This window comes from Macaca mulatta, chromosome 10 (assembly GCF_049350105.2).
Source record: "Macaca mulatta isolate MMU2019108-1 chromosome 10, T2T-MMU8v2.0, whole genome shotgun sequence".
Lineage (NCBI taxonomy): Eukaryota > Metazoa > Chordata > Mammalia > Primates > Cercopithecidae > Macaca > Macaca mulatta.
The window spans coordinates 69,246,933-69,268,798 of NC_133415.1; the positions used below are offsets into that span (position 1 = coordinate 69,246,933).

Genomic DNA, 21,866 nt, shown 5'->3' on the forward strand with positions numbered 1-21,866 from the left:
CTTTCCAGCCTCTAACACATCCACATATCATAGAGCATGTCCTGCTCTCAGCTGTCTTGGTGGGATCTAATGCCCACAAGAACCAGCCCTTAGTAGAGCTGCATTCTTCTCAGGTGGATGCTTTAAAAATAACCATGATGCAGGAAGAATAATTCCCAATATACAATAATCATTGAAAACAACCCAGTACACTGCTGGTGGGAATATAAAATGATACCCTTGCTTTTGAAAAGATGCTAAACATATGGATACTATGACCTAGCAGTCCCAAACCTAGGCATGCAAGAATATGTCCATTTGTACACTAAAGACATGCACAAGAATATTTATAGAATCTCTATTCATAATACCCCCAAACTGGAAACTAATCAAATTGCCCATCAATAGGAAAATTGATAAATTGTGGTATATTCATGCAATAGAATATTACATAGCCATAAAAAAAAAGAACAAAGCATGGCTACATGCAAAACATGAATGAATCTATGAATCTCACAACCATTATCTTGACTAAAAGAAGTGAGGTGTAAACATGTACAAAGCATATGGCTCTATTTATTTAAATTTGGAAAATAGGCAAAACTTATCTATTAGCCCAGGATACACTTCATTGGGGGAGTGTAGTGATTGGAGAAAGTGTTCTGTTTCTCAACTGGGTACTGGCTACAAAAATGTTCAGTTGGTAAAATTTCATCAAGAAGTATAACTGATATTTGCACATTCCAATATGTATAGTATGCTCAACAGAAAGCTTTTAAAATAGTAAAAGATTATGAAAATATATTCTCATCTTCAAAAAGATCTTGGAAAAAGCAAGGAACAATATCCAGATGATAGAGAGGTATCTAATGGGTTCATCATGTCATAAGATCACAGACTTTAATGACAAATCTGACCGTATGTTTGAGGACCACTGCTCCAATGTCTCTGCCCTATGTGGCTAGAAAGGGCATTATTGTGATTATGACTATGATTATGATTGCAATTATCATCATCATCTCTATTGTGTATCAGGCACTGTATGGAGGTTCCTTTCATCAATATTATCTCTTTCATCCTCACCAACAACCTTGGAAGAGAACAATATAATTTTCATTTTGCAAGGGTGGAAACTGAAGCTTGAACATATTAAACTACTCATGTGAAGTTGTTAGGAGACCCAAGATATGGGTGATCACTTACACTGGTGACCTGAGGTTCCCTTTAGTCCAGACTTTGGACTACATAACCCCAAACCCACTCTTTGGCTCCAGAAAATCCATCCTATGCTGTTTGAGAGGGTGATGGTTTGCTCCTGCTACGTTCATTTTTCCTGTACGGGTTCAGGTTTGTTCACTCTGTGTTCTTCAGTCCACGAAATCCTGACTGATGAGCAGTCATGGCAATATCTGGTTCTTCTCTTTCCCACGCACATTTGGTTCAGTTCTACTGAGCCCAACATCAAAGCAGCCAGACTGGCTGGACTCCAGGGACTCGTTGTGACTAAGATTTGCCTGCTGGAATTATCAGTGTGATCACAGAAGTAACCCAATCTTCTGTTTGCTCTTTGAATTTTCAAAGGTTGATATGAGGACAGATCTTTTTTTCACAGTTTCCAGAGAGGCTCAAAATTTGTTATTTTCTTTATGGATCCATATAAAATTATTTATAATCAACACTGGCAAATTGCTAGAGAGTTTTTTGTAGTGGCAAGGAAGAATATGGTTTCTATGTACTTCCATGAATGTTCTCTAGAGACAGGCAGACCTAGGTTCATATCCCAGCTAAACCACTGGTGTAGTTTGGATGTTTGTGCCCTCCAAAGCTCATGTTGAAATGTGACCCCCAATGTTGATGGTGCAACCTGGTGGGAGGTGTTAGAGACATGGGGGTGAATCCCTCATGAAGAGCTTGATGTCCTCCCCCCAGTAATGAGTGAGTTCTTGCTCTGTTAGTTCACATGGGAATTGGTTGTTTAAAAAGAATATGGTACTCCCTCTCTTTCTCTTGCTTCCTCTCTCGTCATGTCAAATACCTGCTCTCCTTCCACATCTGCCATGATTGTAAGCTTCTACAAGCCCTCACCAGAAGCAGATGCCACCACTATGCTTCTTAATACAGTCTACAGAACCATAAGCCAAAATAAACCTATTTTTTAAAATAAATTACCCAGCCTCAGGTATTCCTTTATAGCAAGACAAATGGACTAATACAGCCACTTGCTAAGCCCATTGCATTATCTAATAAATGTGGAAAATACCTTCATTTAAGAATTGTTAAAAGAAAAATGAGATAATGCGGAAAGCACTTAGTTCAGTCTCTGCCATGGGTTATGTTCTTTCCATAAGTGGTAAATACATACACACAAACACAAACAATTTATTTAGCATACTTTATCATAAAACCATGCATGATATACACACAAGCATACACAATTACTCTTAAAGAATCAAATGTTTGTGATTTCTTAGCCTTCTAGTAGCTTCAGTAACAAATCTTGCTTTTGAGACAGTTTGGTAATTGTGGTAGTTTTCTAAAACAGCTGAGAATTACAGAAAAGAATAACTGTGAAAGGCAATATAATAAATAATAAATAAAGCAGCAAAATTGGTTTTAAAGGAATCTGAGTGTCTAAATTCTGTAAATTCAAAAAGTATGAAATCTGTGTAGTATTATATATTTCTAGGCCACTTATTCGAAAGACAACTTTTATCATATGTGTAGCCTGATTTGCATACTATCTTACTCATTTATAGAACATTTTGACACTTTGAGGTTAATAAACTCTTAAGTATTAACAGTCTATAAGTCTAAATGTAATAATAGCCTTTTAATCCATTGTCTTCCCTTCTCTTTAAAGACCACAAGAGTTGAGCAGTCTTTCTTTATATTTTATGTGACCTTTCAAATAACTGAGAAGGAGACATTCAGATAGAAATTATCCACAGCCAAAGCTCTGCTGGGAAAGCTAATTCACATCAGAATTCAAGAAGATTCTGTGCCCTTACCCACTGGTGTTTAATGATTTTACTTCCTCATTACAGTTCTCTTACCCCAATGTAGAGAAAATAATTAGACCTTGAATATGGCAATTAAAAAGCAGATATCCTGAGCTCTGACACTTCCAGCCGACTGTTAAGGAGTATTATCACCTGTTGGAAAATTTCTAAAAGCTTATAGAGTACTTATGAGAAAAAAATCCTTTATTGACAAGTATGACCTAAGAGAGTTTATGTTCCTAAAAAGCATATACATGTAAGAGCTGACACTCTTTAATGCTGCCGTTTTTCTTTTAAACCTTGCACTAATACTCTACTTCCAAGGTCTTTAAAGGCTATTCCTCTATGATAATATCAATTTATAACAAACAGAACTGTAACTTTGGGATAAAACCACCAGTAATCAAGTAAATGTATATGATAAAGATAAGACATATAATCTATAAAACTATTATATATTAGATCCAATGAGATTTGTTTGAAAAAGAATCTAAATATGCTTTCCTATCAGGTGGCAGTTCTCACTGACACATATTTTTAAAAAAGACATTAAGATGTTTGGCACCAAAAAGTAAGTATAGCTACATTACATAAGGACACTTCAATCTGGGTGCACATAAATATGGGTGAGGATAATTTTCTGTTCTTTAAGCCATTCAGTTTGTGGTACTTTATTATGGCAGCCCTAGCAAATTAATACAGGCACCATACTTAATGTCAGACTTACTGTACAATGAAGTCAACTATATATTAGATGTGAGTTAAGCCCTTTGGTGAGTCACTCTATCATTTGAGGCATATTGTGATATAAGAGGCAAATGCGACATATATACACATCACATTTTCTATATCTATTTATATATGTGTATGTAATAGAATATTATTTGGCCATAATAAAGAAAACCCTCCCATTTGTGATAACATGACAACATGAATGAACCTGCAGGATATTATGCTAAGTGAAAGAAATCAGAGAAAGACAAATGTGTGATCTCATTTATACGTGAAGTCTAAAAACTGAAACTCAAGTAAGCGGCGAGTGAAAAGGTTGTTACCAGGGGCTGGAAAATAGGGGAAATGAGATGTTGGTCAAAGGGTTCAAAAGGAAAAAGGAACTGTTTGATAGTAAATGTTTGTTGCTTCAAACCACTATATTTTGGGAGAATTTGTTGCATAGAAATACCTAGCTAATACATCTATCAGATAATCAGTTTTCATTTTCTTTTAAGAGAAACCTGATTTATTATTCAGTTGACAATTTTAGTGGCAAAAACTTATTGCTCAGTCTTGTGTGCAACTAGAATTAGCCCTGCAGCATGGGTGAGGCAGTGGTGAACTACCTACAGAAATTTGCAGAGGATTTCCAGTGTCATTTTGCTGTCCTGATAAACATGATTTCTTTCATCCTACCTTGAATGTGGGTGTGATGGCTGAAGCTGCAACAACCACTTCACCACTAGATGGAAAAGTCAAGAGCATCATCCTGACCTCGACCCTGATGTCTTGGAGTTGCTAAAGTAATACCAGAAATTGCCTGCCTTTGGACTTGTTATATGAAGAAAGAGAAAAAATTGTTTAAGCCTCTTTTTAGTCAGTTTTTCTTTTACCAGAAACTGAAATACAATCTTTCCTGGAATAACTACTTTTCTCTTTTATGTCACTGGGGGAGATCTGGCATAGCTTCTCTTTTTATTCTTGAAAAATAGCGTTCATTCACTGTCATAAAAAGCATTGTTAATTTATTTTTAAAAATCCATAAAAACATCTTTTGCATACTGCTATGGTTTGGCTCTGTGTCCCCACCCAAATCTCATCTTGTAGCTCCCATAATTCCCATGTGTTGTGGGAGGGACTCAGTGGAAGATGACTGAATCACAGCAGGTCTTTCCCATGCTGTTCTCATGATAGTGAGTGGGTCTCACGAGATCTGATGGTTTTAAAAATGGGAGTTTCCGTGCACAAGCTCTTTGCCTGCTGCCATCCACATAAGATGTGACTTGGTCCTTCTTGCCTTCCACCATGATTGTGAGGCTTCCCCAGCCCCATGAAACTGTAAGCCCAATTAAACCTCGTTCTTATGTAAATTGTCAAGTCTTGGGTATGCCTTTATTAGCAGTGTGAAAATGAACTAATACACATACACTATCTTCATCTATATTATTAGTATGGATAAAAAGTTATTAGACGGAGAGAAATGAAGGGATAAAAGAACAGAAAAAAGTGAAAAGAAAGAGGCCAACATAAAATGATATAAATAAGGGGAAAAAATGGCAGGAGGGGAAAAGTACAATTTTAGGCCTGTGAAAGAAAGTTAGTATGAAAATTGTTAAGAGTCTAAACATTAAAGGGTAAAAACATTTATTGTCTCTTTCTAGGATGGCAGGTGCTTTTTAAAATGTAACGCACAATGAGATTTTTGTAAGTATAAATTTCTTTTCCTACTGTTTGAACTTTGACATTACACAGTGAAAGCCTAAATTTGAGATGCTTTTGATAACTGTCTTTCCTGAAAAGGTGTGAGGTGATAATGAATTGGACCTTTGAAAACACAGAGTGAGTTTGCATGTTCTAATTATTTTATGGGTTACATACAAAAAAGAAAAAAGAACTACTTATCCTATACATATACACACACATACATATACATATATACATATATAAACATACCTATATACACACACGTGTGTGTGCCTGTGTAGGATAAGCATACTGTGTGTGTGCATAGGATAAGTATAAACATATGTGTTTAAATATATATGTGTGTATGTGTGTGTGTATTCTTGGATAAATAAATATTACAAAGAAAACAAATATTAAATTAACCAGTGGCACAAAAATGATGTATTTTAGGGTATGGTATATTGTGACATTCATACAAAATGTGTCACACACATATTAACAAAAAGGGAAAAATTACAAGTCAAAAATTTAATCCTCTTTACAAGCTATTTATGAAAATAAAATTCTTTGGGGATTCATGTTCTATTAAAAATATATTACCTACCTTATACTTCAAAGTATAATACAGTGTTTGAAGTTTCCTTTCATTTTAAATGAGCATTTTCATTCATCAAATTTGCGTGATGGTTCTCCACAGAAGCAAAGCCAATAGAAATTGGCTACCATAATTATGAAGGTTAAAAACTCCATCCGCCATTTACAAATTAGACACCCTGGAAGCTGGTAGTGTAGTTCTGAGAACTGGAGGGTTGGTGATATAAGTCTAGTCCCAGCCAAGAGCAGGAGAAGATGATGCTCCAGCTCAAGCCATCAGGCAAAAAGAGTGAATTCTCCCTTCCTCTACATTTTTGTTCTATTAGGCCCTCAGTCAATCAAATAATGCTCTCCCATATTGGAGAGGGCAATCAGCTTTATGCAGTTTGCTGATTTCAATGCTAATATCATCCAGAAACACCATCATAAAGCCACCAAGAGTTAACATTTAACCAGATTATCTGGGCACCCTATGATCTAGTCAAGTTGACACAGAAAATTAACCATCATAACATCTTCGGTAAATATGAAAATATAATGTAGCATATGTGACACATATTTGTATGGCACTGGAGCCAACCTGCTTGATTGAAATCCCAGATCTACCACAGGTTTTACGACTTCCAATAAAGATTTAGCTCCCATGGGCTTCAGGTTCTTCATCTGTAAAACAGAGAAAATAATAGTACCTGCCTCATAGGATATTGTGAGAATTAGGCAAGTAAATACATGCCAAGCACTTAGAATAGGCCTAGAATCTAGTCAGATCTGGTCAGCACACAATGCATTTAACTATTATTTTGTGATGCAGACATCATAATAAAATATTCTAGAAATGAATATCACCTATATTGGTTCAAAAAGCAGATGAAAAAATTAGACTAAAAATGTAGAAATTAGTCACTCAAACAGTGTAAATCAACAACAGCTATTTGAACCTCAGTATAAACACATAGAACAAACACAGTCTTTTTAATACTTATATTTAAAGACACGGTTTTGTTTTCTGTTTATTTTTACCAAAGCTAAAAAGAGAAATCCTAAAATCAGAATGGTCCCCCTACAGAATGGTCAATTTCTACCACCTCCCTCTCTTGTAGTCCCCTATTTGAAGATGTGTCGGTCATCCTGAACAGTTTTTCTTACTTTTTATGAAGTAAGTAACATATGTTCACCACGGGATAATTCAAAACACAAAATAGTAAATAAATAGGCAAAAAGAAAAAAAAATAAATGCTACTTAGATTTCCACTACTCAGAGATAAACACTGATAGTATTTTCATACGTGTCCTTTCATACCATTTTCTATGCATTTTTAACAATTTAAATAAATAACATATATTTTAATACCAAAATTAGATCACCTATTCATACTATTTGCCATCTTTTTTTTTAGAATTCCATGAAATGATTTTCATGTCAATAAATATTTTAAATAAATATTTTTACAGAATCATTTTAAATAGCTAGTTCTTATGAATTTTTTCAAAATTTCCTCAGGTAACTCATTGGACATTTAATTAGTTTCTGGGTTTTCTCTGTCATAAACAATGCTGATTGCTTCTTGTAGCTAATACTTTTTCATATGGTTGAGATCAATTACTAGAAATAAATGATTTTAGGTTTTTGACACACAGCATACTGTGCTCCAAAAATGCAATACTTGTGCTGTGTCTTGTGTGTTTCCAATAGGTTTTAACTGGCTTCAAGCAAATGATCTCAACCACATGTGTATGTAAAGTTGCTCCAAAATGCTGAGAAAAAAGACAAACTTATTTTACAGCTAAGAAGTCATCTAGAACCCTGAATCACTTTTGAGTGTTTTGACTCTGATGAAAACCCAATAAATGACTTGATAGGTGCAGTACAATATAATGAGTTAAAACTGAAAGCCTTTCCAACAGATATTTAAAGAGCAGTTTATCATTGTTCTGGTTTAAAGCGAGAAATTTGTATAAATAATTCATACCCTCCACAACAACAATAAAATAAAAGTCTTAACACTTTCAAGTAGGTATTAAAATAGGAACTGCTTTGCCAGAAGTAAATAAGTGTAGTACAGATTTCTCTTCCTGCCAAGGCAGAAGAGATTCTACATCACAGGTGGGTATGGAAATAAGATACACTACCAGAAAATATTCCAGAAGAACTACTTCTTTACATTAAAAAATTCAAAGAAAACACTGGCTCTACAACCAACCAATTTAATTTAATATTTAATGTTACATGAAGGATGACTACCTGGGGTAGACCTTCATTTTTCGAACTGCACTGAGAGGGAAGCTTTCCGATGGGGGAAAACATATCTCTTTTTGTAAGCTCATCAATGGTTAGGTCTTAAGGGTACCACTTCATATTCTACAAGGAGGTCATTTTTTAAATGAGGCCTAAGGCCTCACTATTAATAATAGATTAAGAACTGTCTTAAACTCTGTCTCCTGGTCTCAATCAAACTCAAACATTCCTTTATCTTTTTCTTGAGTTTCAAAACCTCCCTTACTTCTTCTTTATTGAGAAATAAATTCAAGGTGCTGTTTAGAAGGTGTTGGTTAAAAAGTTATTGTTACTGGAATTTTCTGATCTTTATGGTTGTTCACTCAGGAAGATGTACAATCAAACACTCTCTTAAAAGAGCAAAGGATTAGCCGGATGTGGTGGTGCAGGCCTGTAATCCCAGCTACTTGAGAGGCTGAGGCAGGAGAAAAACTTGAACCCGGGAGCTGGAGGCTGCAGTGAGCTGAGATTGTACCACTGCACTCCAGCCTGGGCGACAGAGCGAGATTCAATCTCAAAAAAAAATGGAAAGGCCTGGCACAATGGCTCATACCTATAATCCCAGTGCTTTGGAAGGCTGAGGCAGGAGGATTTTTGAAGCCAGGTGTTTGAGACACGCCTAGGCAACATAATGAGATCCCATAAAAACTTAAAAAATTTTAAAAAGGGAAAGGTTCACATCTGGCTAGGTCTTTAAGATTCCACACAGTCCAACTGAGAACAAGGAAATAAAATTCATACCATTTCCCAAATTCCTGGGAAATGTTCATATACACTATTCCACTGGGTACTCGCAGCAACCCTAGAAAGTAAATCAGAATGATGATCATTAAAATGTCAGGAAACAACAGATGCTAGAGAGGATGTGGAGAAATAGGAACGCTTTTACACTGTTGGTAGGAGTATAAATTACTTCAACCATTGTGGAAGATAGTGTGGCAACTCCTCAAGGATCTAGAACTAGAAATACCATTTGACCCAGCAATCCCATTACTGGGTATATACCCAAAGGATTATAAATCATTCTACTATAAAGACACATGCACATGTATGTGTATTGTGGCACCATTCACGATAGCAAAGACTTGGAACCAACCCAAATGCCCATCAATGATAGACTGGATAAAGAAAATGTGGCACATATAAACCATGGAATACTATGCAGCCATAAAAAAGGATGAGTTCATGTCCTTTGCAGGGACATGGATGACACTGGAAACCATCATTCTCAGCAAACTAACACAGGAACAAAAAACCAAACACCAGATGTTCTCACTCATAAGCAGGAGTTGAACAATGAGAACACATGGACACAGGGAAGGGAACATCACACACTGGGGTTTGTCAGGGGATTGGAGCCTAGGGGAGGGATAGCATTAGGAGAAATACCGAATGTAGATGGCAGGTTGATGGGTGCAGCAGACCACCAAGACACGTGTATACCTATGTAACAAAACTGCAAGTTCTGCATATGTACTCCAGAACTTAATATATAATTTAAAAAAAAGAAAGAAAGTAAATTAGACAAGTATGGTTATCCCAATTTAACCAAAGAAGAAACTGAGGCTCAGGAAGATTGAGTGGGTTCCTAGGGGCACAGCAATAAATGGTGGAATCTGAGTCAAACCCATTCTGTGTATATAGGTATTATCTTCAGGCAAACTGACAATCAGTATCTTTCATCTGCCAAGACTGCTATGGGCGTGTTAGCACCTTACTCCCTCACTTGCATTTCTAAAGTTTCTCTCAGTCTTTCGTCATTTTCACTGTGCACAGTTGGTTCCAGCTAGTGTTTTTCCTTAAAAAACAAACAAACAAACAAAAATTAATCCTTTTATGCCAAGTCAGATTCTAGATAACTTTTGACCGTGGCAACCATATTTTAAAAATATAACAGAACTGTACTATTAAAAAATGAAGTATTTATTTATTTTCACTTGGACTAATAAGTACATTATTGATTGATTATTGATTGTACAGAAGGGATCTTGTTATGTTGCCTAGGCTGGTCTTGAACTTCTGGCCTCAAGCACTTCTCCTGCTTTGGCCTCCCAAAGTGCTGGGATTACAAGTATAAGCCACCGGCCGGGCACGGTGGCTCAAGCCTGTAATCCCAGCACTTTGGGAGGCCGAGACGGGCAGATCACGAGGTCAGGAGATCGAGACCATCCTGGCTAACACGGTGAAACCCCGTCTCTATTAAGAAATACAAAAAACTAGCCGGGCGAGGTGGCGGGCGCCTGTAGTCCCAGCTACTCGGGAGGCTGAGGCCGGAGAGTGGCGTGAACCCGGGAGGCGGAGCTTGCAGTGAGCTGAGATCCGGCCACTGCACTCCAGCCTGGGTGACAGAGCGAGAGTCCGTCTCAAAAAAAAAAAAAAAAAAAAAAAAACAGTATAAGCCACCATGCCTGGCCTTTGCTTTTATGAGAATGTTTGTTTGCACATCTTACTGTGTGACCAAGCATGAAGATCAGAAAATTCCAGTCATTGGTATGGTGCTATACCAATGACTTACTGGGAAATATTTAAGTATCATTTATAGTCCAATTAAACTGATATAATCAGAATTGTTTAAGCCAACACTTGGAATAGAGCTGAAAATTGTTTTGACTATATGACAACACAAAAGAAAAAGAGATCTTGCTTCTTTTGCATTGATTACTGTATCCTTATCTGGACTGATAAATGAGCGCAACACTTAGCTTTAAGAACAAGCTCCTTGAGATGACAAACTAATTTAATCTATCCTACATGGATTCCCTGGGGCACAGTCGTTTTGAATATGTTGTCTTCAATATCAAACATAAGCAATCATTTTTCTTTTTCTTTCCATAGCTACTAAACTGGAGATATGCTTCAGCAATAGTTTTTTTCTTTTTTTTCTAGACATTGTCCATACAATTATTGGTTAATCTTACCAGGCTGCAGTGAGGTTTATATCCCTCATATCTGAAAGGACTTCCACCAATCTCTAATTGCTTTGTGAACTCGACCCTCTTTTTTCTCCCTGGAGCTGCCATAAAATTGCCTTTTACCACCAAGTGTTCACTTTATCAGCACTTCCAGGGCTATCACTGGGATTCCCTTTTACAACTAATAATGGTCAAAACCATATGCCAGAGCAGTTATAATGACAGACAGAAGGACCATGCCAGAGTAAATAAATAACTTAGGGGTGCGATTCTAAATGAGGGAAGTACAGCATGGGCGATGGCCAGATACTCATTGACTAACAGTGTAAGCCAGCACTCCCTGTCCAGAACTGGCCAACTACCCATGAGAATAAACCTACAATGAATACATTCTTCAGTGTACACACACACATACCATTTTAAATATACAAATATTTTATATATAAAAATTTTAAATAGAAAAATGTCAGCTTTGTACTGAATCGGAAGTGCGGGGGCAATGCAAATGGGGTGTCAGGTATGTAATCCTGAATCCAACAGACAGAAGAGGAAGGCAATGTAATGTGGATTAAGGGGCTGCTTCCTAGATTTAGGAGGCTCTCCAACTCTCTAGGCCATTTAACTTCTGTGAGCAAGTCCTTTAAGACTGTGGTACAGTAGGTTTTCATAACTGAAGGATTTCGAGGTGGACTTCATGAAGTATTCAGGGTTCCCAGGAGCCTCCATGCAACAGTGACAATGGGAAGGAGTCATGGTGTTTTCATGTGGACTCAGATTTCCAACCCACTTCATCCAGAACAAGGCCTGTTTCATATATTGATTTATTTTAAAGATTTTATTTAAATACAGGTTTCTAAGGCTTTTTGAAAATATTTAAAAAATCAAACCCAATGATCCCTAGGGTCCCTACCAACCCTAATATCTTATTCCCTGATTCCTCTGGAAGAGAAAAGAGGTGAACGGTTCTATTCTCACCATCACTAGCTGCCCTATCTACCAATTCCTGATGAATCACTGACTTGGCTACCTATGGTTGGCAACATGTGTAAATACAGACCTACAAGATCAGTTGTCCCCCAGGTTATCTGATGCTTCATTTGTCAACACAAAGTCAGGAAGAAAAAAGTGTGCCAGCAAGGAGAGTCAGTAGGAAAAAAAATGGCAGAAAGAAGTTGAGGAGAGTCCAGGGACAGGGAGCTTTCAGGCCTCTCCTCATACCAGACCCATTTCTGCCAACTCCTGTGTGTCCTCAGAGAGTAAGGATGGGGGTAGGTGAGAAAGAGAAAGCAGGGAGGGAATAGAGAATGGAGTTGTTAATCTGACTCGTTAGAGCCTAAGCTACTAATTGAATCATATTTTCTAATGGGTGGGTTCATCGTTTCTTAAAATGTAAGAACCTGCACTCCAGGTGCTTGATATGTATTCTCAAATTTAAAGAAGGCAGGAAGTGTTCACTGAAGTTAAGTTTTGAACTGAAGTTTTCACTGGAACACTAGGTACCGGTTCGGGTGGTAAGGCAGCACTTGGACATCCAGTTCACTGCCATTGTTTGCACAGTGCTCTCTTGGGAACTCTGCCAAGTAGTATAGTTTTAGCTGGGCAGGGTGGAGAAATTCCTGGGTTCTTTATCTATCAAATATTCCATCCTGATCCCCCTCTCCACCTCAAAAAGTGGAGAAAAAAAATAAAAAATATAAGAAGAACATTCAGGTTAGATTGAAGGCATCACTGTAACATTCAGTCTTCTTTATGTTGGACACATAAAGAAGATTCTGAACTCTCACATTCTCCTCCCCTTCTAAGCTCAGCAGTACTCAAGGCCAGTCCTAGTAATTTTGTACAATACTCACTGGGTGCAGTTTCACCTGGGATGTGTGGTAACAACTTATTGTCACTAAGATTCTAGAAACTGTTTTAGGGTAAATAAGGATCCATGAAGGTACTTGCCAGTCCTCACAGGTAGTTCGTAGGCCACACTCCGTGGGTGAGGTCAGTCATCCCCATAGCTTGTAAGAGTTTTTTTCTCCCACAAGTGCATACTAGAGCACCAAAAAAAGACACATGGAATCTGGCAAGAAACAATCTGCCTCAGATGGTACAGAGACCATAATGAAGGGACTCCTCGTGATGTATGGGCAGGTTTCAGGCAAGGGGGAAAGCATGTCAAATCACCAAGAGGACAGGAAGAGCAGAAAGTGGGACCCGCTGGGACTAAAGGCCTTGTGTTACTGCAGGCTTGGGAGCGCTGGTTCCATGAAGGAGGGGACTCTGAACAGGAACCATAGTCCTGGAGGAATACAGCCTCTGCCAGAAATGGGACCCAATGCAGGGAAGGCAGGAAAAGAATATCCCAACCTTTCCCTTCTCCTTCCCTCTCATCTCCTGCCAATGCCTCACCATAAGAAATAGCAAGAGAGTCAGGTAATGCTAGCAAACACATCAGCCTCTTGGGGACATAGATAGGGCAGAGAAGGGATCTAAGTGATCTCATGCACATACATGCATGCAGGATAAGGCAACTGGAAATACTCAGTGCAGATTCTTAGCCCAAGGGGAAAGTATATACATATATCTGAGGTTTGTGAACCCCTTAGGACTACTCATGGATTCCAGGGTAAGACATTGTAAATGTATTAATGACTTTCAAATCTGTATCTCTAAGTTATATTGTGATCTTTCCCCCAAGCCTGGGTTTTAGATACACAGCTACCCACTAGACACCTTCTCTCAGCTATCCGACAGGCAGTGCGGATTCAGGCTGCTCAGAACAGAAGTGGTTCCCTTCCTCTTCCCTTTAACCTGCTCCTTCTCACAGGTTCCTTTTTCTGTGAATTTGAATCACTCTGGCCAGATAAGTCGAAATCTTTAAATCCTTTCCTTCTCTCTTTAAATCCCATCAATGACTAAGCCCTATTAATTCAATCTTCTAAGTATCTCAAGAACTTCTTCTTTTACTATTGCCACCTCTTTGATACAGATTTCCATCACTTTTCACCTAGATCATGGTCTCTTCACATGCATCCCTGACCTCTTACCTGTTTTCCACAAAGTCACAGAGACAAACTTTTCTAAAAAGAAAATCACATCATACCATCCCATTAATTATAATTCTTCTGTCTCTCCCTTTAAGAAATCCAAATCCATCCAGATTCAACTGCATGTACACCAGCTTTGTCTACAGGGTCTCCCCGTGACCCTGAAGGTCTAGTAGCACCAAATGAGTGACAAGTGTTTTGCATACTATATGTTGTGAATACCTTTCTCTCAGCTTCCTCTCTATTGGCCTGGTGAAGTGGTAACTTCTTATTTACAAGGAGTTTTGAAACTACAGAAGAGTTGCATAAATATCACAAAGATCTCCTATACATCCTCTTCCCTGCACTTTCATTCATTCATTAACATTCACTTCCCGGATCACTTTCTCTGGTCCTAACCCCATCCTGTGAAGCTCATTTCCCCCTTTCTCTGTTCTCTGTTATTTTCCTGCTCTCGATGGTAACTACACTCTGACATTGTTCTGTGCTTAGTTTACCTGTCTGTAATTTATGTTTTTTCTTTGTTTGTTTGTTTGTTTTTTGAGACGGAGTCTCACTCTGTCTCCTATGCTGGAGTGCAGTGGCGCAATCTCAGCTCACTGCAACCTCTACCTCCTGGGATCAAGTGGTTTTTGTGCCTCAGCCTCCCCAGTAGCAGGGACTACAGGTGCCCACAGTCACATCTGGCTAATTTTTGCATTTTTGGTAGAGACAGGGTTTCATCATGTTGCCCAGGCTAGTCTTGAACTTCTGGCCTCAAGCAATCCACCCACCTCGGTCTCCCAAAGTGCCAGGATTACAGGCATAAGCCACTGCACCTGGCCTGTCTGTCTGTCATTTAATAGGCTAACTTCCATACTGACATAGGTGATGCATTACCAGGAACTTTTGCAGAGTTTACCCTAAGTAGACACCTGAGAAATAAATGCTCAGTGAGTAAGTGACAGAATATCCAATCCTATGATCAAAAGATCCCATGAAAAAAAGACATCAGGGTAAGTGGTTTTGTTTTTGTTTTTGATTTGGCATGGTTTTATTTACTTAGTTTTTTGCCATCTTATAAATTGAGTCAGTAATACTAGCTCTTATCTATCGCAAAGGAGCTGAGAAAGAAGAATCTGTCACTCAGTGAAGAGACACCATGACCCCACTCCCGAGTAAGTCTTCTAAGCTTGTACAGACTCTTGAGAGGAGATAAGTCCAAGAGGAGGGAATCTCTAATATGCTACATGATGGACTAAGTGGAGGGTTGTGCTAAAAGCATGACACAGACCCTGTCAGGAATAAAAGTGACTGTCAATCTCTCTTGGGGAAGGCTGTGGATACCTTGCAGAGCTAATAAGGGTCCCAGGAAAGGAGGTAATCAGCCTCACCAGCAGGAGGCCATGTGAACGAACCAGCTGAGGGCCCTGAGCAGAGAGGGTGGTGGGAGAACAGACCTCAGGTAGCAGCCACCAGCAGAAGCCATATTCAGGGATGTCACATAAATCTACCTAGTATGGAATGGGAAAAGGCATGGTGATGATTCAGATTGCAGCAATTTACTAGTGGAGAAAATGCCTAAGTATTTACTGCCTTGTTTTCATTGTTGACAACATTTCTTTCCAATATGCAATAGCCTGAGTGCCTGCAGATTGCAAAGTAAGGAGCTCCTAGGTTTGTGTGCAGGGACTATAAATGGGCACCTTAGACCCAAAGGCAAGTGGTGTGTTTTCAGAGTACGCTCATCTACGGCTCTATCAAATGGAAACTGCATTTCAGATTGGTGGCCTTAAAAAAGCAGTCAGAGAAAAAGCACCCCAGGAGAGGAACCAGCGAGAGCAGGAATTCAGAACCAGTGTCAGGATTCAGCACTATTAGACTTGCTCTCGCATACCAATGAGCTGAAAGAGCTATTTCATAATAAGGATCTTGGGAATAAAGAACAAGTTTAGGTGAGAGTTACTTTGAAGGAAGGGTCAGTAAACTCACTGAAATAAATGTACAAAATTCTGTGTTCACCAAAAATGGAGCACAGTCAGTAGTCGGGGTATGATGCTGGCAATTAAATGAGCAATTTGTCAACTCTTTAACCTCACATATAGATATCATGACTCAAATGTTAATAATGTACAGCAACGGAAATGTTTCAGGAGGTTGCATGGAGAAAGAAAGCCAATCCTCAGCAACTGTTGATTGGGAATTTACTCAGTAAGTAAGTGTAAGGCAATTTCCTATTCCCAAGAATCTCATTCTCAGGATCCAGGGAAGAAATCTTAACAATACCCAAATATCTGTATGTCAAAGATGAAAACAGACTTTCTAATAGAGGCAAAGACAAAATGGTATTGAGGACAGCTGGGAGAATCAGGAAGGGTCCCAATGAGGAGGAGGCATCTAAGATGGAACTTGAAAAGGCAAGATTTCAATAGACTGAACTGTGCGATGAGGAGGTCTCAGAGAAACAATGAGGAGGAGTTCCAGAAGAAGGTGGCTAACAGCTTCAATACTGCAAAAAAAATCAAAGAGAATAAGAACAGAGAAAAGACTATTAAATTCTGCACAAAGGAGAGCTTTGGTCACTACCATAATAGCAGTTTCAGTAACGCTGATGAAACAGAGCTTGATTTTGAATGACTGAGGTTGTAAATTGCTAGTAAAAGTGTGACAATAATAAGTGGAGACCTAAGTTTGTAGTTGTTGCTGGTAAAAGGAAGAAGAGGAAAGGTTCAAAACGTTGAATGGAGGCAGAGTAATTAAAGGGCATCTGTTCACTTTCTGGAAGGGACAGAAGATAACTCAGAATAATGTGAAGCAAGGGAAACTAGAAGGATAAAAAGAACCAAAAGGCCTGGTGGATGGTGCATGTTTAGGGAACAAGGTCCTAAACGGAGCTGGGGCAGAGCGATGGAGAAAGAGTACTCTGTAATTTGTATTAGATCTACTTAACTCATGATTTAGAGGACTATGTTTAGTAATAATAAACAGTGAGTATTAATAACTTCCACTGACAATTGTATTAAATGCCAGAAAATAATAAGAACTAACATTAATTAATACTTGCTATGCACCTGGCCCCAGGCTCAGAACTTTATACTTAAAATAAAATTCTGCATCATTTCTGCATGCTTATAGTATCAGATATCCCCAGAGTAAGTGAAAGTTTTATAAGTATAAACAATCTTGTTCACTTCCAAGATTGCAGACACCCAGCTTGCCACCACCTGGAAATAAAGAACTTGCCATCTACGCAGGATCCCTCCCTGCCCTCACTCCACCCTGCCCCCAGCCCTACAGGAAACATGGGGACCTATGTGACCCATATCTCTTCATCTGCAGTTGTTATTTTCCCCTTGGGAGTTCTGTACAACACATGAACCCTCCCTACCCCTCATGATTTCAGCAGTTTATGGCTCATTTAGAGCCACCTCAGAAAATCTCTCCAATGCCCGATGCCCAAGTAAGCACTTCCTTTACTCAGATGCCTATGCTCCAGCTCCTATCTGTTTAGCTCAGGAATATCAATTAACTTACTCTGTCTTTTGCTGCTCCTCTCCTCTGTTACTCATTTAATTTTTAAGTTGAAAGGGAACTTAATCCCCCTTGATAATCAGAAAAGCACCTACCATTAATATTTACAAAAAGAAGGGAAAATTAATATATAGTGGAATGAAATCACACAGTACAATAAATCCTCCTCCCTTTCAAGATACCCAGAATTTCTCTCCAGCATCTACATGAACCTGTGTATCTACATCCTGATTTCCTAATTATACCATTTTTGTCTTAGGCTTCAAAATTAAAACAAGGTAATTTTTGGGCTTTTTTTTTTCCCTATTTTAAGATGTAAAATAATATTTTCTGTAATTTGTCACTGTAAATTAAAGTGATTTATTCTATACTATGGGCAAAACAGGTTTTATGGGCTAACCTAGATGTCATTTAGAAACTTGATTGTTCATGAAAATGAACTCTGCATTCTAAATGACTAACTTATAAATACACCTTCGTAATACAATCTCTTTGTATGTTGAAAACTCTTTGAATATGAAGATAAAGCATAATGTGATATTGTTATGCAAATGATGGCATGGAATATCTAACTAAACATTAATGATGCCTTTTTCAAGATTATTAATTAATTTTTGTACTAGATTAGTTATGTTATCAAATACTCTTTAAAATTTCTCAGCAGCTTCCTATGTAGTAGAAATTATTTAAGAAAATTGACTCAAATATAAGATACATAAGCATATTAAGAGTGTAAGACCTTCCCAATGTCTAGTTTTGATATGTCTGATGGCATATCAAAAATACCTTATAAATTCTCCTGTTGTGCTAATGACTTGAAAATTACAATGAACCAGAAAAGCAATCTATACAGTAATTAATGAATTAATAGTCTACCTCATTTCAAAAAGGCACTCAAGTCAGCTTGACAGAAAGCATATAATTAAGCAAGATACAATGAATTGAATATGAACTTGAAAAAGGAGATAAAAGGAGAGTAAGATGGAGAGCATAGGTGGATTCATACACAGATACATGCCATGAAATACTGCAATTATAACTGGGCCCCCAGATTTGGTTCCTAGAGTTACAGAACCCAATCTAAAGAGAGAAAAAAATGATCAATTTCAAGATTTGCAGTGTTTACCTAGTAAAAACTACCTTAATAGTACTTATCTAAGGATGAGAACAAGTATCTCTGATACCGAAATCCTAAAGAGATCCTCAGTATTTTCTATGATATTCCTAGAGTAATTCCAATGATAGGATCCACAGTGAGACTCAAATCCTCTCCACACAAGGAGATGGCAGTGCCCTAAAGCCTAGTTGGATAAAAACCAGCTCCATGGGAAGCTATTAAAATGCTGTACAGTGCACGGGTCCCCCAGTGGACTTGCTCAGTCACAAACTCCTTTAAAGCATCTGTTATAATATATGAACTAATTATCTTTAAGTCAATCTTACCTAAATATTCAGTCCCAGTCCACGTTTTGAAATGTACTGAGCATTACCAAATTCACAGGCCTGAATCCAGCTACTTAGTATGGCTGTGGAAATACAGGACTGCATGCTTTAATAAGCCATGAAGCTCAGGGAAGCATTCTGGGCATGGAATTGCTGTTGAATCTGAATGCAGATTACTTCTGCTTTCCAGAATAAACAAATGTTGAAATTATCCTAAAATGGATAATGATACTACAAATATTGAAGTGAGTAACACTTAATATTATATAAATCTAGTGGCACACGTGATCTTCTGCTTAAACAAAAGAAATACACAGCAAAGGAGACACTAGAAAATGGAAATTACCTGTGGTTTTTTTTAATAAATCTGAAATCAGTGAAGTTTAGATGCAGTCTTTTTTCTTTCTTTTTTCTTTTTTTTAAAGCTTTTTTGGCCGTAAGTTCATGCAATGCAAAATAATCCTCTCCAGTTTTACTGAGGTGGCCAACCATGTCCATGACCAAATCTGCCTCTAAACTGGAACTCAGTTGCTGACCCAGCTCCAGCTTGGCTTTCTTGTTGGCATCAGGAGGCGCAGCACTCCGTCTGTAGGTATCTCTGTCAGCTTCCCCTCTTGTGAGTCTTGCAGGTCTTTCACCCTTCAGACCTTTAGGTCGAGGGCTGCCAGTCTCTGCACGGCTGCTGTGTATAGTGGCAGGCACAATCTCTGGGGGGAGATGAAGGTAATCACGGAGATACTGGATACCCTCATTGGTAAGGTACCAGTAGAAATGTCTCCAGGCAAACTGTTCCTTCACGTAGCCTCGGGACTTGAGAGACTTCATGGCCTTCATGACATGAAGGTTGGACACATTCTTGTCTGCCAGCTCCAGGTGCTTAGGCATGTGGATATCCTTCTTGACCACCATGACTCCCTCCTTAAAAAGGAGTCATAAATGGCAATCTGGTTCTTCTTAGGCATCAACATCTAGATAGCTGTAGGGTCTGGGACCAGGGCCCGATACAGTCTTTTAAAAAGAGACATATTGGATCTATTTTCTTTAATGCCTACCTAAGAAAAATAACATTATTGTCCAAAGTTGTACTTTTTAATCTTTTGAAACTAAATGAAATTTACTCTTCTAAATTCCTTAGTATATTTGAGAGTATTATGACTGAATTTCTAATTGGTCTCACAGTGCTTGTTTTGTTTTTCAATTTGCTATAGATAACTGAAATATAATAATTAAGATTTTAATTTACTGTTACTGAAAGTGATTTCCTTTTAAAATCATAACTGTATTATTCATTTGCTAAGTTTTCCTAAAACTTTGTACTACTTCTTTATTTCTATTATGTTAGGATAACAAATGAAGGAAACGAAACTCTACAAGATACATTTATTTTCTTTCAGATATTTAATTCAAAAATGTCATCTTTTGTAATAAACTTATTATATTAGTCCATTTTCATGTGGCTATGAAGAAATATCTGAGACTGGGTAATTTATAATGGAAAGAAGTTTAATTGACTTCTGCATGGCTGGAGAGGTCTCAGGAAACTTACAATCATGGTGGAAAGGGAAGCAAACATGCAATTCTTCACATGGTGGCAAGAGAGAGAAGAATGAGAAAAGAGTCAAGGGAGAAGTCCCTTATAAGACCATCGGATCTCATAAGAACTCACTCACTATCATAAGAACAGTATGGGGGAAACATTATCTCCACGTGGTCCCACCCTTGACACGTGGGGATTATTAGAATTCAAGGTGAAATCTGGGTGGGGACACAAGCCAAACCATATCACTTATAAAAGAGTATAACATTGTCAAGATTCAGAATGAAACAATATCTTTTTTTGTTCTCATTGTACTTGTTAGAAGTGTTTTCATAAAGCTAGGAGCATGTGGTTTAAAGCCTCATTACATCAAGACTGAGGAAAACAGGTCAGTCACTAACCATGAAGGGGCTTGACAAGCTTCCAATTTATAATTGAAATTCATCCATTATAATTTTGTAATAACCTCCCATATGTCAAACTAACTATTAGTACCAGGGATATAATTAATAATCAGGATACATAAGGTTCCTACTGTCATGAAACTCACAACCTAAGGAGAAAAGCCAACGCATTTTTACAAACCATAAATTATGTCAAATGCAATGAAGACAATAAACAGATGCTGTGAGAAAAATAACATGAAATGTTGAATTTAGAAAGGTGGTCAGGCAATACTATTCTGAGGAGGGGATATGATTAAGCTCAGACTAGAAGAAGGAGTCACATACATAAAAAGTAACCTAGAAAGAGGGAACAGAAAGCAAGATCCAGATATGAAAAAAAAGCTTGACATAATTTAGGAACTGATGGAAGCCATGGAGTTAGTAAGCGATGGCGAGACAGGAGATGTTTCTGGTCACTAGAGATGCCAAATCATGTAAAGCCTAAAAGTCTCAGTAAGATTTTTTTATTTTCTTGTGAAATAAATGGGAGAGAAACAATGAAGGACTGCATGAGAGAGGGAAGGATAAGGGAAAGTATCTAGAAAACAGAATGAATTAATGAAATTTAGCCCCCTTTAATAACTCACGTTACTAGTAAATCTTAAGAGATCAGTTTTGAAAGCTACAGAAATCTCAGATAAACAAAAGCAACTAAATTGGGTATAACAAATATAACAAACGTTATGTTCAGAATATGGACAACTTGGGTTTTTTTGAGGTTCTTCCTATTGATAGA

The 21,866-nt window shown here is 37.9% G+C and overlaps 1 protein-coding gene and 1 pseudogene across 4 annotated transcripts in view; both read right to left on the reverse strand.

Annotated features, from left to right (window-relative positions):
- MACROD2 (mono-ADP ribosylhydrolase 2) overlaps positions 1-21,866 on the reverse strand; it is a 2,066,868-nt gene that overhangs the window by 1,281,697 nt on the left and 763,305 nt on the right. The window lies entirely within an intron of this gene.
- LOC144332038 (small ribosomal subunit protein eS10 pseudogene) lies at positions 19,500-20,245 on the reverse strand (annotated as a pseudogene).